The sequence below is a fragment of the Pecten maximus genome, chromosome 10 (assembly GCF_902652985.1).
Source record: "Pecten maximus chromosome 10, xPecMax1.1, whole genome shotgun sequence".
NCBI lineage: Eukaryota > Metazoa > Mollusca > Bivalvia > Pectinida > Pectinidae > Pecten > Pecten maximus.
Window position 1 is genome coordinate 2,381,579 of NC_047024.1, and position 19,943 is coordinate 2,401,521.

The 19,943-nt window shown below is 37.1% G+C and overlaps 1 long non-coding RNA gene across 1 annotated transcript; it reads right to left on the reverse strand.

Moving 5' to 3' along the window:
- Positions 1 to 8,413: 8,413 nt before the first annotated feature.
- LOC117336198 lies at positions 8,414 to 13,754 on the reverse strand. The gene is made up of 3 exons (XR_004534548.1): positions 13,640 to 13,754; positions 12,212 to 12,271; positions 8,414 to 8,521 (listed from the first exon to the last, which is right to left on the reverse strand). It is a non-coding gene; the product is annotated as an uncharacterized LOC117336198 (long non-coding RNA).
- Between the last annotated feature and the right edge of the window lie 6,189 nt (positions 13,755 to 19,943).

The following is a 19,943-nucleotide window of genomic DNA, read 5'->3' on the forward strand; positions in this document are numbered from 1 at the left end:
GTACCATACTCTACATGTTTACTTGTTCTTGGTTGGGTCCATTGTGTGGTTTTACAAATGTAAATAAGTCATATTCTACACATATATACACAGTCATTCAGCTGTTTACAGTGTGTGGTTGTTTATATATACGTTCTAGTAATTTCGGTGGTTAATCTTTGTTTATTTCACACAAATTTTTAGGTATGCCTAGGTCTAGCAAGCGTTTGAGGGGCAAGCAACACCCTTATGCCCCTGCCACTACTGCGGTTGAAGTCGAGGATTCAGTTCCAATACAGATGCAGACCCCTCTAGCACCAGTACAGACTCCAGTGCAAACTCAGTCAGCCCAGAGTTCGACAGTGCAGCCCACAGTCCAGCCTTCAGTTGTGGTGCCACACCATCAGGCACCATCAACACACACCTTTGAGTAGACAGAAGATCAGCATAATCAGGCGGACAGTACTATGACTAGACCAGGTATAAACGTTACCAATATTGTTGACAATGTCATTGATCTATCTAACCCTTCGCCACTGCTTAGTGTTTGTGGTGATTTAGGTGTTAATGTTCCCTTGAACATCAAGGAAAAAATATGGAAAGGGGAATTTTTGGATTTGGGCTTGTTGTTAGCAACTGACCCAGATAATTTTTCTCAACAGCCACTTATTGTGAAAAATGGATCTCTTCAATTAGGAAATATAAGAAAGCGCAAGATTGGGTCTATTTATGAGTGGACCGACAGTTTCTTAGTATTTGCTAGCATATTTTTGGCTAAATTCCCAGCGAAGACACAGGAACTTTTGAAATACATAAACACAGTTCGTTCAGCGCACACTTCTTTCGGGGGGTATGGTTGGAAGAACTATGATAGTCAGTTTAGACTGCGTCAAGCGAGTGATCCATCTCGCTCATGGGGGACTATTGATGCTGAGTTGTGGCTGACTTGTTTAGGTCAATCATCATTTGGTCTGCAGCAAAATAGGGTGGTCCAGAACTGGCCTACTAACAACCAGAAAGTTTGTTATGCTTATCAGAAAGGTGTTTGTCAGCGTTTCAATTGCCAATTTGCTCACTTGTGTAGTAGGTGTTGGGGTTCGCATCCAAGCATGAATTGTTACAAATACGGCTTTGCCCAAAACGCATTACGAGGCGCGGGTAATATGAATTTCTCTCGTCCTCAAAACCCAGCGTCTATTCGTCCTCCCAATCAGTCCAACCAGTTTCCTTTTCGACCAAGGAACCCACGACAAGGTTACTTCAACAGGACAATTCGTCCCTCTACCTAATCAGGTTGCTTGTTCATTAGGATTTAGCCCCATTAAAGTGCCAGTTTAAGACAAAAGATTGAGTCATATCCATTGAAGGATGTAGCTATGGAGTTGTCTGATGGGTTCGAGAATGGCTTTAGGCTTCACTACCAAGGTCCCAGACAGGCATTTGAATGTAATAATCTTCAGTCAGCAAGGTCTAACCCAGATCAACTTGTAGAGAAGCTTAACTCTGAAATTAATCTTGGCCGTATAGCAGGCCCTTTTAAGGTAAAACCTTTTTCTAATCTTAGAATTTCACCCATAGGTTTGGTTCCAAAAAAGTCAGGGGGGTGGAGAATGATTACCAATTTGTCTTACCCCAAGGACTTAAGTGTAAATGATTTCATTAATCCTGATTTGGCAACAACATCTTATACATCATTTGATAAAGCAATAGAGATGGTATTGAAGTTGGGTAAAGGTGCATTTTTAGGAAAAAAGGACATTAAGTCAGCATTTCGTCTCTTACCAATTCACCCAGATGACTTTGTATTATTGGGTATGAAATTTCAAGATAATTACTATTTTGACAAGTGTTTACCTGTGGGTTGTAGTATTTCTTGTTCACTGTTTGAAAAATTTTCATACCTTCCTGGAATGGCTGGTTATTGATGAAGCTGGGCTTGACACAGTCGAACATTACTTAGATGATGTTTTGTTTGGAGGAGCAAAATCTGAAACTGAGTCACTTGCAAGTTCAGGGGGTACTTGTCAATTACTGATGGACACTTTTGATGGTCTATGCTATGAACTTGGTATTCCAGTAGCTGACGAAAAAACCGAAGGCCCAACTACTTGTTTGTCTTTTTTGGGTTTGGAAATAGACACTATTGAGATGGTAGTTAGAGTTCCATTACAAAAGGTGCAGGAGGTTATTAGACTCATAGATCAGATACTTCCAAAAGTCAAGGTCAGGTTGAAGGAGCTACAATCTTTGGCAGGTAGTTTGGCATTTTGTACAAGAGCTATGCCTGGGGAAAGGGCATTTTGTAGGAGGATTTATGGGGATGATGTCCGGAGTATCTGAGCCCCATTATTTTATCCGTATTACTAAAGGTGTTCGTGAGGACTAGCAGACTTGGTTGGAATTTTTCAAGCACTTCAATGGTATCTGTTACATTTCTGAAGCTAATTGGTTATCCAATGCCGATTTGCAATTATATACGGATAGCGCTGGGAATGCTGGGCTCGGCTGTTGGGCAATATTAGGTAACCAGTGGTTTGTTTGGGCATGGCCTAGTCATTGGGCGTATAGCGTCGTTATTAGAGACATCACCTTTTTTAGAATTAGTACCAATCGCCTTAGCTATTTGTGTTTGGGCAGATTCGTTAAAGAATAAAAAGGTGATTTTTCACTGTGACAACTTAGCTTTAGTGAACATTTTGAATAACAAAACTTCAAAGTCAGAAAGAGTAATGAAACTTTTAAGACCATTGGTTATTCTTGCCTTGCGAAAAAACGTTCAGTTTAAGGCGAGACATGTTCCTGGAGTTTGTAATTCTGTAGCAGATGCTTTGTCTCGTTTTCAGTGGTGCAGATTTCGTCGGCTAGCACCTTGTGCCTACCAACTACCATGTACAATTCCGCAGGAATCATGGGACAGTTTCAAGCTGAATTCCATTCTCTAATTTCAGCATCGCTAGCTGATAACACTAAACTTGCATATGAAAATTCCAGACGGGTTTTTGAAGGTTTTTGTTTGCAGTTTGACTTAGAAGTTATTTGGCCCCCTCCTTTGTCTCACTTAGTGAATTTTGTTCTTTTTCTGTCTAGTAGAGAGTTAGCTCCATCAACAGTCCGAGCTTATATTGCGGGTTTAAGTTTTTACTCCAGATGTAGTTTAGGTATTGATAACACAAGTAATTTTCTAATTAAAAAATTGCTAGAGGGCATGAGGAGGTCGAGAGCTAAGCCCGATAGTCGAGCTCCTATTACAATAGACATGTTGCAAAAAATGCCAGTAGCATTATCTCAGGTGTGTAGCTCCCAATTTGAAGCTTCATTGTTTTTATCTGCCTTTTTGTTGGCATTCTTCGGTTTACTGAGGGTAGGGGAGTTAGTAGTATGTAAAAGAAATGCGGGCAAGGTTCTTCAGATCAGTGATGTCATACTTCGGCAAGAAGCAATTGATTTGATTATTCGTTTTTCTAAAACTGACCAAATTGGTCGCTCTACAAAACTAGTTATTTCAGAGTCCGGTACAAACCTTTGTCCAGTGAATGCCCTAAAAAAGTTCTTGAGTATTCGTCCGAATATTGGGGGCCCTTTGTACTGTCATTTTAATCAGGATCCGGTCACTAGATATCAATTCACATCTGTTTTGCAAAAGGCATTGAATTTTGCAGGGTTTGACATTTCTAAATTCAAAACTCATTCATTCAGAATGGGGGGGTGGGGGGGGGGGGGGGGGGGGGGGGGGGGGGGGGGCTACTCATGCTGCTTTGCAAGGTCTGGATGGGTCAAGCCATTCAGAGGCTGGGTAGGTGGAAATCGGATGTGTATAAGAAATATGTGTTTAAGATGTGCTAACAGTTATTTAAAGTTTTCAGATCCGGTCAAAATCTTCATTGTTGGTTCATCAATTGTGAAGCGTGCACAACATCATGCGCAACTCAGTCCAATTGGGCAGCATTTAGGTCTGTATAGCAGTCGAGGAATACAAGTATTTTGGCGCGCTCAGGGGGGTTTGACAATTGATAATTTAGTATATCAAGTGAATGAACTGGCTCGAATTTCAGGTACCCCTGAGGTATTGGTGTTGCATTGTGGTGGGAATGACATCGGCCAGGGTGCAAATACATGGGAGTTGTGTAACTTGATTGTTGGAAATTTGACACACCTACACGAATCATTTCCAAACACGCTCATTGTTTGGTCTCAGATTCTCCCAAGATTTAACTGGCGGAATTGGCCTGCCGAATGTCACCATTGGTGCGAAAAAGCTAGGGTGCGAGTTAATAGAGCAGCAGTTTCATATATTTTGAACCACTGTGGGGGTGCTTACATCAGGTACCCAGCTTTGAATTTAAATGCTCCGCATATGTTTCGTTTGGATGGGGTGCACTTGTCAGATCTAGGGAATGAAGTATTTTTTAGATACAATTGCGAAGGCTCTTCAGTTCTTTCTTCATTACAATAAACGGATTTTCCCCTTCTAACAAATTTAAAAGAATTCCAAAGCGACTAAACGAAGTTAAAGTACTCAAAATTAAAAGTTAAGGTAAACAATTAAAGGCAACTTAACACAATTAGGTAGTCAAGTTAAAAGTAAGTAAACAAATAGTTAATATTGTCAAACACCCTCTCCCCCACCCACCATACACGGCACGGCTGGTTTGTCGATGTTCAGGGCGCCTCGCATGTCCTGGCATGTTGGCGGTTGCCTCCTTTACTTGTCGTGCAAGCCAATGAGGCCATTTGGCGGAACTTCGACAAACACTAAAGTTATTGGGCCTGTTGGAGAACCTCAGGCAGTTATTGGGCCTGTTGATGAACCTCAGGCAAGTTATTGGATTGGGCCTGTTGGAGAACCTCAGGCAAGTTATTGGATTGGGCCTGTTGGAGAACCTCAGACAAGTTATCAGAGCATAAAGAATTAAATAATACTTTATAATTTAAATAAGTAAATATTCAAGTTTAAATTTAGCGGAAGTGATGTCATATTATTCCGGTTGTAAACCGGAAGTGGAAATTTAAGAGTAAACTTGGTGACTATATTGAAATTTGACACTATTGTGAAATTTGAGTCTTAATGATATTGATGTATAAAATTGGATTTTGTAAATTGGACATTGCCATTATGCCTATGAGGCGTGCATGTCAATAAAGCCGTGGCCTTGAATTGTCTATTGGCGAGTCTGTTATCTTTTATAATTATATAATATATATATGGGAGTTATCCTCCGATCATCCTTACCTTTTCCATATAGAGGTATGGGATATGTCCCCCGTTGACCTTTGTAGTAATAAAAAAGTTAAGGTATATAAAGTCCTATTGTAAACTTCATCGATATAATTTTACTTAAAAACAACCTGTGGGATATATCCCCTTTACCTTTTTTAACTTTTAAAAATAACTTACGAGGATGAAATAAATTCCATATCCAACAATCACGAGTCGTGTGATCTGTTTCAAAGGAAATCGTGGCTAAGTCTTACTTCGCGTATGCAAATAAAGTGTACAGGTGACGGCCGGGACCCGGTGATGTGACGTCATTCGATTATTGATGACGTCAATAACAATTGCAGCGCGGGTCAAAGTTCGAATTGTTGACCAATCAAAAGACTGGAAGGTCATATAACATATATATATCCAACAGTCGGCACATTTATACAATGGCTTGACAGTGGAATAACACAGTGTATTGTGGTAGAAACAGGTCACACGACTCGAAATTGTTGGATATGGAATTTATTTCACACTAGTAAGTTATTTTTTAAAAGTTACAAAAGACACGAGCTTTAGCGAGTGTTTTTTGCAACTTTTAATGATCTATTTCAAAGGAAATAAGGTGATTTACACCTGAAGAGCTTGCTCTCAAAGCACGTGAAAGCGCTTGTGATTTTCTGGTTTGTGTTTGTTTTTTTTATTATTACTCTATATGTATATATAGCTTAGAAACACAAATGACGAAGGAAGACAACTTTTTGACTCATGCCCTGACCGGGCCTCGAACTCACGATCTACGGCACCCAATCGCCTAGCCAGAAATATCCGCAGCTTATACCGCAGTGCCACATCGGCGTTCTTAAAAAGAACGTTTTAATGGCGCAGTGATGGTCGGCCCGATACCCTGACATGATCATTGTGAAAGTCGTCTATAAGATGATACGAATACCTGGATCGCAATGTATTTACATACATGGATACGAATTGTACATATATTATATATATTTCTCTCGGTACAACTACGACAGGAAATTCAAATCTATATCTTCGGATCACCAACACATAGTGTATATGATACATTGTGCTAATAAATAGATATATAGCTTAGAAACACAAATGAAAAAGAACGTTTCAATGGCGCAGTGATGGTCGGCTGTATATATGTTCACAGTATGGAATATGGAGCAGCCTTGATTGATTGTGAGATCGATAGGGTGAAAGCACTGGACAGGGCGAGTACACGGGGATATAAAGCCAGACAGAAAACTGGAAGAGTACCCTGTGTGGTAACCTTTCATTCCAGCATGCCAGCACTATCTACAATCTTCCAGAAACATGGGCACATCCTGCTTTAGCGAGTGTTTTTTGCAACTTTTAAAAAATAACTTACGAGTGTGAAATAAATTCCATATCCAACAATTTCGAGTCGTGTGACCTGTTTCTACCACAATAATATCGGCTTGAATCAAAGGGAAACGTGGCCAAGTATAAATTCGCGTATGTAAATAAAGTGTACCGGTGACGTCCGGGACCCGGTGATGTGACGTCATTAGATTATTGATGACGTCAATAACAACTGCAGCTTGGGTCAAAGTTCACCGTGTTAGCCAATCGAAATGCGTAAAGAGTTTATACCACGTGTGGTATAAACAGATTGTTAATCAACAGCTGTGATGATTAACTGATGGTCTGAGAGTTGAATAACACAGCGTATTGTGGTAGAAATATATATATATGAGGGATGTATCCCGTTCATCATTACCTTTTTGCATATATATATATGTAAATAATGTCCTTGTGATGGATAGACATAGTAATAATAATAAAAAACACAAACCAAAAAATCACAAGCGCTTTCACATGCTTTGAGAGCAGGGATCTTCAGGGGTAAATTCCATATCCAACAATCACAAGTCGTGTGATCTGTTTCAAAGGAAATAAGGTGATTTACACCTGAAGAGCTTGCTCTCAAAGCACGTGAAACCGCTTGTGATTTTCTGATTTGAGTTTTTTTTATTATTACTCTATATGTATATATAGCTTAGTGTTTCCAGACATATAACAGTAAGAGGTGTAAACTCTGCCCATATACTCACAGCAACCATTCATTAATTCAATTGTGAAACTAATGGACAGAACTGCTGCATCCTCCAGTCAGTCCCTGTACATCGGTCAATGTAATATACATCATTATCTGTGCCAAGTGTAACATGCAGTATGTAAGAGAGACCAAAAAATCACTTAACCTGAGGATAAACAACCACCGTTGTTCCATCAAGCAGGAACGCCAGAACCTGCAAGTAGCGAGACATTTCAACATACCGAGCCTAAATAGGGAATGACATTGGATTAACCAACGCAAAACCGGCTACCGACTCGGCATGAATGGAAGATAATCCGCCACATGTCACGTAGTTAATTGACTCACACAACTTAACATCTTACTATATGTCATAACTGGCGACTCCACCGCCTCTTTCTATCGTTTGTAGTTCAAATGATGAGATATTCATTCCAAATTATAGTTTGTAGTTTTGGTCACTCGTCAATTGATGTTTTCCACAGGTTTATAGCAAATAGGGACATATGGCTACTCCTAGGACCATATCCCGCCACTTACAGTGGACGTGGGAATCCCAACTGGAGAATTCACGCCATTTGGTTTTGTAGTCCTACGCCATTCTATTTTTAGTAGGAGTGTATATGTTTGTTTCTCAAACCTCAAAAATATACGTTTCGTCCCAAAATGATTCTATACGGATACTGTGTATCATTTTTGGACGAAACGTCTATTTACACATCGGCATTTGTACGCGCGAGATATTTTCAAATAACTTGGCCGTTGGTCACATAACGTTCCATCATAGAACATGGCTCTGTACATGTCACGCTAGCCACAGCCTTCGGTACCAAAAATACTTCTCTTCCTGCATCTTATTGTATTATCTTGTGCTGTTCATATATCTGTATATATCCTGTTTACAAAATGGTGGATACTTGCAGTAATAAAGGTTTTTGTGAAAATATTAAAACCGAAATTGAATGCAAATACATTTTTTTTTTTAAATGTTTACTTTTTCAATGGTTTCTTTTTCATCGCTATTTGACTGCATATAATTGAACTTTTTCAAAATATCACGAAACCTATTATTCTTAACCAAGAGCAACAAAACTGGAGCAAATTATGAACATCAAATATATATGCTTTTGAGGAGAATTGTCCTCATAATATGTCCATAATTAAATATGCTTTTTAGTTTTACTAACCGTTACCAGACATGTCCATGGACACGTCGTTGGGTTTACATGTCATTAATACTTCTTGTGTTCCTTCTCCACCTATAAGGAAATAAATTACCGTAAGATAACGTCAGATATTACTCGGATTGCATCTGTAATATAATTTGAATTTTTTTTTCTATTTGATATAAAGATGTAACTTAAATGTATGCTGTTATCAAAAACAAATTGTGTTCCGTTAGGGCCATATTTCCAATATAGCTCCTTCGCTACTTCGACTTAATCCTCAAAGGAGCGAAGGAGTAAAAACATGATTTCGAATGAGCGAAGAAGCAAAGGAGCGAAAATACGATGGCAAAGGTGCGAAAACACGATGGCTAAGAAGCGAAGGAACGAAAAAACGATGGAAAAGGGGAGAAAATACGACGGCGAAGGAGCGAAAACACGATGGCGCAAAGGATGTAGCGAAGGAGCGAAGGAGAGAAGGAGCGAAGGAGCGAAGTTCCATCGTTCCTTAGCCATCGAGTTTTCGCTCCTTCGCCATCGCGTTTTCGCTACTTTGCTCTTTTGCGTTTAGGTCGAAGGAGCGAAGGAGCGATATTGGAAAATTTGGTCACCATAATAACATGATAGTATAATCTGGTATCGATAGATACATATTGTAACCAACTTTTACTTTCTGCCATTCTATCGTGATAGCCAACATCGCCATTATATCGTGATAGACAACATCGCCATTCTACTGTGATATAGAACATCGCCATTTTACTGTGATAGACAACAACGCCATTCTACTGTAATAGACAACATCACCATTCTACTGTAATATACAACATCGTCATTCTACTGTGATAGACAACATCACCATTATACTGTGATAGACAACATCACCATTATACCGTGATATACAACATCACCATTATACTGTGATAGACAACATGGCCATTATACTGTGATGTACAACATCACCATTCTACTGTGATAGACAACATGGCCATTCTACTGTGATATACAACATCGCCATTCTACTGTGATATACAACATCGCCATTCTACTGTGATAGACAACATCGCCATTCTACTGTGATATACAACATCGCCATTCTACTGTGATATACAACATCGCCATTCTACTGTGATAGACAACATCGCCATTCTACTGTGAATAGACAACATCGCCATCCTACTGTAATAGACAACATCGCCATTCTACTGTAATAGACAACATCGCCATTCTACTGTAATAGACGACATCGCCATTCTACTGTGATATACAACATCACCATTCTACTGTGATCTACAACATCACCATTCTACTGTGATATACAACATCGCCATTCTACTGTAATAAACAACATCGCCATTCTACTGTGATAGACAACATCGCCATTCTACTGTAATAGACAACATCGCCATTCTACTGTGATATACAACATCGCCATTCTACTGTAATAGACAACATCGCCATTCTACTGTGATAGACAACATCGCCATTCTAATGTGATATACAACATCGCCATTCTACTGTGATATACAACATCGCCATTCTACTGTAATAGACAACATCGCCATTCTACTGTGATAGACAACATCGCCATTCTACTGTGATAGACAACATCGTCATTCTACTGTGATAGACAACATCGCCATTCTACTGTAATAGACAACATCGCCATTCTACTGTGATCTACAACATGGCCATTCTACTGTGATATACAACATCACCATTCTACTGTGATCTACAACATCGCCATTCTACTGTATAACAACATCGCCATTCTACTGTGATAGACAACATCGCCATTCTACTGTAATAGACGACATCGCTATTCTACTGTGATATACAACATCGCCATTCTACTGTGATAGACAACATCGCCATTCTACTGTGATATACAACATCGCCATTCTACTGTGATATACAACATCAGCATTCTACTGTGATAGACAACATCGCCATTCTACTGTGATATACAACATCGCCATTCTACTGTGATATACAACATCGCCATTATACTGTGATAGACAACATCGCCATTCTACTGTAATAGACAACATCGCCATTCTACTGTGATAGACAACATCGCCATTCTACTGTGATATACAACATCGCCATTCTACTGTAATAGACAACATCGCCATTCTACTGTAATAGACAACATCGCCATTCTACTGTGATAGACAACATCGCCATTCTACTGTGATATACAACATCGCCATTTCTACTGTGATCTACAACATCGCCATTCTACTGTGATATACAACATCGCCATTCTACTGTGATAGACAACATCGCCATTCTACTGTGATAGACAACATCGCCATTCTACTGTGATATACAACATGGCCATTCTACTGTGATAGACAACATCGCCATTCTACTGTGATCTACAACATCGCCATTCTACTGTGATATACAACATCGCCATTCTACTGTGATAGACAACATCAGCCATTCTACTATAATAGACAGCATCGCCATTCTACTGTGATAGACAACATCGCCATTCTACTGTGATATACAACATCGCCATTATACTGTGATATACAACATCAGCATTCTACTGTGATCTACAACATCGCCATTCTACTGTGATATACAACATCGCCATTCTACTGTGATAGACAACATCGCCATTCTACTGTGATATACAACATCGCCATTCTACTGTGATATACAACATCGCCATTCTACTGTGATAGACAACATCGCCATTCTACTGTGATATACAACATCGCCATTCTACTGTGATAGACAACATCGCCATTCTACTGTGATAGACAACATCGCCATTCTACTGTGATATACCACATGGCCATTCTATTGTGATAGATGACATCGCCATTCTCCTGAGAATTAATGATTTAATAGTAACCTATAATAGCACCACCTTTAGCTCAAACGTCCAGTTTTAACTTTTAAAGACATGCTTACTACTTTTCATAGCATTAATTATCACTCCAATCAACAGAATTATCTCTAATTAATCACAGGCTGCACAATCCCTTCGTATCCCCCCTTCTTTTATTTGAACCCCATTCCTACGAAAATTTCAGATGTATTTTGATACACTCGGTTAAATGTTGTTTCATAAACCGTTAAATAGCATAACCAGTTTTTTTAGATAAACAACATTTGTATGTAAATATACAACATTTTGTATATAAATATACACCCTTTTTATGTAAATATTCAGCCTTTTGTATATAGATATACAACCTTTAGTTTATAGATATACAGCCTTTTGTATGTAAATATTCAACCTTTGGTATCTAGATATTCAGCCTTTTGTATGTAAATGTTCAGCCTTTTGTATATAGATATACAACCTTTAGTTTATAGATATACAGCCTTTTGTATGTAAATATACAGCCTTTGGTATCTAGATATTCAGCCTTTTGTATGTAAATATACAGCCTTTTGTATGTAAATATACAGCTTTTTGTATGTAAATATACAGCCTTCTGTATGTAAATATACAGCCTTTTGCACCAGAATCATGACTGAGTAGATCGCTATTAATAAAACCATTCCAGCCTGCAATGCAGACAATGAGAAAGTTTACCGGTAAGCGATATCGTAAATGTGATGCATGTCATTTCAATTTTCCTGTTTCAAACATTCTGTATCTACATCCTCGCTGAACAACATGTATTGGAGCGTCACAGTTTTAAACAAAGTTTTCGTTAGATGCAGATATATGGATATGGATATGAGGATAATGTGCTGATTTCGCCATCACATGGATGTCTGTATATCATATTGATAGAGTTGTTGAGTTTAACTTACTGTCAGGATACATATACTTGGTTTCACATTTCAATCCTATTAGTTGCATTTCGTTCGGATCTGTAATAAAAATAAAAATACATATCTCTAGGTAATGTTTCATAATAAATAAACAGTATTACTGTGTAATGTAATTCCAATAATCATTTCATTTCTGTCAGTGCAGTTCAGACAGTGAGTCCTCACCTCAGCAGAGGTTTTTAGTTGTGGAGGTTACTGTATTAATTAGTGGCAAATCTTCCTACATTACCAAATTATTAATTTTAGCATACATGTCAAACAGAAAAAGCTTTAAAAGTTTAAAAAATATATTGATCGCCGTTCTGCTTTCAATGCTTTTTAATTGCCTGGACGTTACATTGAAAGAAAAACAGAAAATAATATACAATACCGCGTTGAAGGATTGTGTTGCCAACTGGATTTCGAAAATCTTTACCGTATAAGTTATTCCCTTTCAAGCATTTTTTTCCCAAAACACTGTTTTCTTCACTGTCTGTCTTTTATATGTAACGGTGTGTAAATTTGGCAATTTATTGGTTTTTATTATGCTTGATATATTTCACCCCAGGTACGCGCCGCTCGCTGTTTTCGTCAACGTTTTCGCGGTGCACGCGGAATTGTGGACGACTGTGCCGTTTACCTGTGTACGTTACGATTAAAAAAACGAAAACAAAAACAACAACAACAACAACAACAACAACAACACACACAGACAGTACACGTTTGTAAAACTATAGTTCTCGGTGAGCCGGAATTGGCAAATCAATGTTGCTATCGACCATCGGAATACCTCGGGACCGTTACGTCTGTATTTATACTTCCGAAGAATGAAATCACATCGACAATTTTATAGATAGAACGCTGATTGGCTGAGCTCAAAGGTCATGCTGAGATGACCTCCTGAGGGGAGTTGTTAGATCTTGTATTGCGGTGTATCGTAGAGAAGCGGTAATTAAAAGTCTAATTTTAATTAGATGGCGGTCACATATACATTTATAACTACAAGTTAAAAAATATATTTGATAAATTTGTTGATGCGTTCATTAAGATGGTCAATACATGACAACTGGACCCTTCGTAGATAAAGGAGTATGGTGAGAGAAAAATAATAGCAATTCCTTTCTTAAGGATGTCACCGAGAAATGTCAAACTCTCGGGTCATATTCTTGACTGTTTAACCCTCGGAAAAGCCTCGGGTTAGGCAACAAAGAATATGACCCGTTTTTTCGGAGGTATCTCTGTAACATCCTTTGGGTAGGAAACAATTATTTCAGTCCCATCCGTATTAATACCAACTATTTTACTGATTTTGACCTGAAGGGTTGTTTTTCATTTTTAAGCTTTATCTTGGAGTTTTAAATCATAACGCTCCCTTACATCAAATCGTCAATAGGTCCCAGAACAATACAAAGCATACAAGGTCCTTACCTAAATCGGAACTCCCCACGACTGGAACCGTAACAAATAGTAACAAAAATACAGATGTATTCATATCTGTCCGGGTATTTCACTGCTACCTGTGTGTCGTATTGTATCACGGTGTCGGAAGGCCTCTCCAGAGATGAGTAGAGAATACAATCACTTCTACCCATTTATAGAAAAGCCATCAACAACCTGTTGCCAGACGCGATCACATGTCTCAATTTTATTTGAAATAGTTTAAACTAAATATGGCAAATACGGATATTTTAACCCATTTATGACCGTGACGTTATCTTTAGCATTTGCATTAAATTAACTGTGTTGGTGTCATTTCAATCAAACTCATCATACAACTGTCTCCCTCAGTACCAAATAATTGTGTCTGTACCACTCACAACTACAGTACGACACACAGTTAAAGTACGATATACTGAGTACGACACACTGCTTCAGTACGATATACCGAGTACGACACACTGCTTCAGTACGATATACTGAGTACGACACACTGCTTCAGTACGATATACCGAGTACAACACACTGCTTCAGTACGATATACCGAGTACGACACACTGCTTCAGTACGATATACCGAGTACGACACACTGCTTCAGTACGATATACTGAGTACGACACACTGCTTCAGTACGATATACCGAGTACAACACACTGCTTCAGTACGATATACTGAGTACAACACACTGTTATAGTACGATATACTGAGTACGACACACTGCTTCAGTACGATATACTGAGTACGACACACTGCTTCAGTACGATATACTGAGTACGACACACTGCTTCAGTACGATATACCGAGTACAACACACTGCTTCAGTACGATATACCGAGTACGACACACTGCTTCAGTACGATATACCGAGTACGACACACTGCTTCAGTACGATATACTGAGTACGACACACTGCTTCAGTACGATATACTGAGTACGACACACTGCTTCAGTACGATATACTGAGTACAACACACTGCTTCAGTACGATATACCGAGTACGACACACTGCTTCAGTACCATATACCGAGTACAACACACTGCTTCAGTACGATATACTTCTTCAGAACGACACACTGTTTGTGTGAAACACACTGCATACTTTTACAGAAGGTAAAACGAGAGATATACACTTACTCAAAATATGACAAGTCTAGTATATCTTTATATATAATGATGTTTGGGATTAACTTAACTATACATGGACACCAACATTTGTTTTGAAATTTAAGTATAACTAGTCCGGATAGGGAAACCAAACGATTAAAAACATTGATCAAAACAATTACTTATTGGTCTGAATTTGCTCTGATTACCTTTATCGTGAACATAGACATATACCTTTTATTGTCGTCAGTTTTCAGTGGTGCTGAAACCGCAGGAAATTGCAAGAGTTACAAAATAGTACTCAGGATGAAAAAATACCCCTGTGTCCGCCGAAGATAGTTGGATCCACAGATAGCTTACATTTGGGACTGTAATATCATACATCTTTACAGACTGAGATTAAGAGTAGATGGTCCTATTACTAACTGTAAAACCGGAGATCTTCTAGTGATAGTTACTTAGCGATAATTGTGCTGTAGAGATCACGCTAAGGATGCCTTCTCTGTAGAAAGCACATCAAAATGTAGCACGTTATGGTCATATCTTCAGACAATGTGTTAAGGAGTGTGTATGTAGGGGATAAGGGGAATCAGGACACAAATGTCTAGGTGATAGTCATACCTTCAGACAATGTGTTAAGGAGTGTGTCTGTAGGGGATTTGGGAAATCTGGACATTCAGACAATGTGTTAAGGAGTGTGTCTGTAGGGGATTTGGGAAATCTGGACACAAATAATCACAATATCCTAAACCCATACAGATGGACGAAGTGGACGTAGGGGACGAAAAGCAGAATGAAGACAAAGGCGAAGAGGAACTTTATACAAAACAGGGGATCCCAATTAAAATCAAACCCGATACCATTAAGGTGATGAAGAGGAGGTAAACACGAAGGAGATCCCAATTAAAAATAACTGATAGCATTGAGATCAGATCTCCCGCCAAACCAGTAACAACAGAAGCTTGCCAACGTAGAGAAATACCAAGAAATCACATATTGTAGGACAGTTGTTTTGATCTAAATTCTCACAATAAACTAATTGTTAGTAAGTACAGAAACAGTTAATGGACATTTTTCATCGGAAATAGGGTTGCTGAAAGACATAAAACATGTCATTTATTACATTCGCTCAATATCGGGTCGATCATTCAAAAATAAACAAACAAAATAAAATATATTTGACAGTTATTTCTTCCGTAAGGCACTCCTTATTACATACCATTCTATGTACAAGGTCATGAAAAGGTCTGCTAATGAAATAATTTGGCGAAATGATAGACGAGCTTTACAGTTCAATTACATGTATGGTACTATTAAAAGAGGAAATAGATTGATATAAGGGTATAACGTGTTTCTAGATCCTGTCGTATGTGTATTTTAGTAGTTGGTCAATATCTTAATTAAGCCTGGCTTCCTTTGATTAGAATTTCAGAAGTATGATGCTAAGCTCTTGTCTGATCATGACTGTCGTTTAAAAAAGCGTGTCGTATCAGACAATGTTGTGGTTTATGACAGATCGCTTAGCAATGTTTATATTAACGAATGCATGCTATACCGTGCTAGTTCACAAGACCACAAGATTGTGGAGTGTTCAAATAGATAAAGTTCGATTCATCCTGGTATGAAATCCTCATGGTTTGTCATACAGTGATATATTCTTAGATTGGACAACTACGTTTGAATATACCTTTTAACTAGTCAGTAAATCGTGATTTAAGTATTATACAATATAATAACGTGGCAAAAGATGTTGTATAACGCAATTTAATAAAGGTTACAAAATCTAAATTAGTAAGAAGTGAAATATAGATGCTGAATAAACATCTGTGTTGATGTTAAAACTGATATAAGATACTATCTGATGCTCCTGCTCTGAGAGACAATAAATCATTAATACCGCATTATACCTTAATATAGGTTCGGTAACGCTGATTTGTATCAATTTGTCGACATCTGTTGCAGAAAATGTTCATGCACGGCTAATATTGAAACCATATTTAGGAAGAACAGGAGTCATCTGACGATGAGGTTTAGACAACGCTGATATGAATGCAGCTTCGAATTTCAGAATATCATGAAATACGCTGCGTTATTTCTTGAGTTCATTATTCTCGATTCCAAGTTTAAATGTTTAAATAACGACAAAATAATTTTGTTTACATTCAGTCATGTAAATAGGACCTTGAATTTTCTCCAGATATAAAATAAAAAGAATTCTAAGACTCCTTTTCAAATAATCTGATGTTAGATGGAAACAAATCAAAGATACGTTTTTAACATAATACAAGTAGGGACAAGTCAGGTCTTGATTTTATATTCAAAGCGTGGAGCTCTCACATGATACCAGTCGGTTATGTATCATGGTATTGTTATACTGTCTGTTACGTTATTGGCATTGGTAAGCTAATCTAATGTTTTTTTATGATATCATTGGTAAGATATTCTGCTGTTATTGTAATCATTGGTAAGCTATTCTGATGTCATTTACGATATCATCGGTAAGCTATTCTGATGTCATTACGATATCATTGGTAAGCTATTCTGATGTCATTTACGATATCATTGGTAAGCTATTCTGATGTCATTTACGATATCATCGGTAAGCTATTCTGATGTCATTACGATATCATTGGTAAGCTATTCTGATGTCATTTACGATATCATTGGTAAGCTATTCTGATGTCATTTACGATATCATCGGTAAGCTATTCTGATGTCATTACGATATCATTGGTAAGCTATTCTGATGTTATTTACGATATCAGTGGTAGGCTATTCTGATGTTATTTACGATACCATTGGTAGGCTATTCTGATGTTATTTACGATACCATTGGTAGGCTATTCTGATGTTATTTATGATATCATTGGTAAGCTATTCTGATGTTATTTATGATACCATTGGTAAGCTATTTTGATGTTATTTACGATATCATTGGTAAGCTATTCTGATGCTATTTATGATATCATTGGTAATATATTCTGATGTCATTTATTTTATTGGAGAAATATTCTAATGTTATTTGTGATATTTTTGGTAAGATAATCTGACACAATGATTCTGATATTCTTATTTGTATAGGTATTAGTAAGATATAATGAAGTTTTTTTTGTAATTATTATGATGTTGTTTATGAAATAATAAGTTAGATATTGTGATGCTATTTATGATATCATTGGTGAGATATTCTGATTTTTTTTTTTAATAATTTCATTGTTGAAATGTTGTGATATTATTTATGATATGGATTTTTTGTTTCTTCTTGGCCGGTACTTTTAGCAAGTGCAAAGCAGCAAATAAATTCTCCTCACTTGCCTCAAATTTGCCGACACCAGGTCTTATAAATTACTTCTTTAGAAAAACACGTTCTTAGTCTCTAATATTTAAGATGGTTTTATTTAAGAAAAAAAAATCATGATTATTTAAAACACTTTTCTACAATGTACACGGTGTACTTGTGTATAGAATGATTTTTTTACGTATGCATTTACTTGAATATAATAAAATGTCAATAATTAGTGGTAGTAAGGAATTAAAATCTTAAGTCATACCCATGTGAACTTTTTGTGCTAAGCTTGAGGCTTTCGGTCAACAGATGAAAATAACAACATACAAATATATAAAAAAAAAAACAGAAAGTGATTTCCATAATATTATACATGTATACTGTAAATTCCGTACAATAATATTATACCTGTATATTGTATATTATACCGCACGTAATTTACCGAATTGAGTGGTCTATCTTTTTCTAAAAAGCTAAATGTATAGATTGGTCAGTTTTGTTTAATTCCTTAATGTTTATTTTATGGTTAACAATTGTACTAACATATTATATACAATTGCCTTCCTATAACAATATTTATTTATTTCGTAAATCAGAATAAAATGAACATTGCAGAAGGAAATTAAATTTAGTTTCAATTTTTCAAAATCACATTTCATAACTTTTTTATATGTTATAATACTTTCTACCATTCTCTATATTTAAATAATGTGACGAAGTCTAATTCTTGATGTATTCTTTTTATAGAATCTATATATATATATAGGTTGTGTGAAGTTAACATTCGACATTCAACATTTAAATGTCGCTCTGGCTCGACATTCAAAGTCTAAATGTTGAATATCGTATCTTCAGCCGGCTCCAGAATTTTGAATTGAATGCGGTTTGTCGAATTCAAATTCTGCATGTTGAATATCGTACAAATGTATGTCGAATGTTAGACAACTTCTCACAGCCGTATCAGCGGGCTGAATTAGAGAAAACTGCAGACAGAAGTTATCGAAGAAATGTTAAAATAAATCTCCCCGTGTTTTATAACTACTTCTGGTAATAATTTCTTCTTTGTACACATCATCAATTCTATTTTCTTATAAAGAATGAATACAACGATCCCATACATAAAATAATCTATTTTTCTAGTTCATTTTTATGTTAATTATCCATTCGTTATTCGACCCCATTCTATGACACAAACGGACTTTTAATACACACAATATAAAATGTATTGCACAGTTTGATTTGACTAATTTTGCTACGATAATAATATACTGAGTTTACACCCTGGCCGACTTGTTTTTGTTTTTCACTTTCACCTATATGAACATGGACGAAGTGTTTTCTTTAAATAAAGAAAAACAACCTTCGTTGCCTATGTCAATAAGGTATACAGTGTAGAACAAGAAATCAGGGACATTTCAAGTTCTTAAACATCAGCCGTTTAACCAGGGACAACTAAGTTGTATGATAAGTATGACAATTATGATTTCCCAAGTTTTAATTTTCCATTTCTAGATAGCATCATCCTTGCTTCTCCTACCTACCGATACTTATCTGTCCCATAGGCCAGTTGATTTGATAAATATTTGTTCCCGTTATACTGTCACTTTGCGAATGTAATGTAACCCGGATTTGACCTAGAATTGTATGGCAGGAACCGCTGATGAGGCAAACGACGCTTACTCTCTCAGAGCACCTGGTGTTCATACAGAGGGTCGTCATACACATCTATATTTTGTTTATATTTTGACTTCGTTTTATTGATTTTTTTCAGTTCTGATCACAAAATTATAAGAAAATCAAGCCTAACATTCTCAAAACAATAAAAGAACACACAGACACACCTCAGCCAAAGTGGTCCTGAATTCAAAAGAAGTATCCAACAGTGTCGGTTTACGTACGACTATT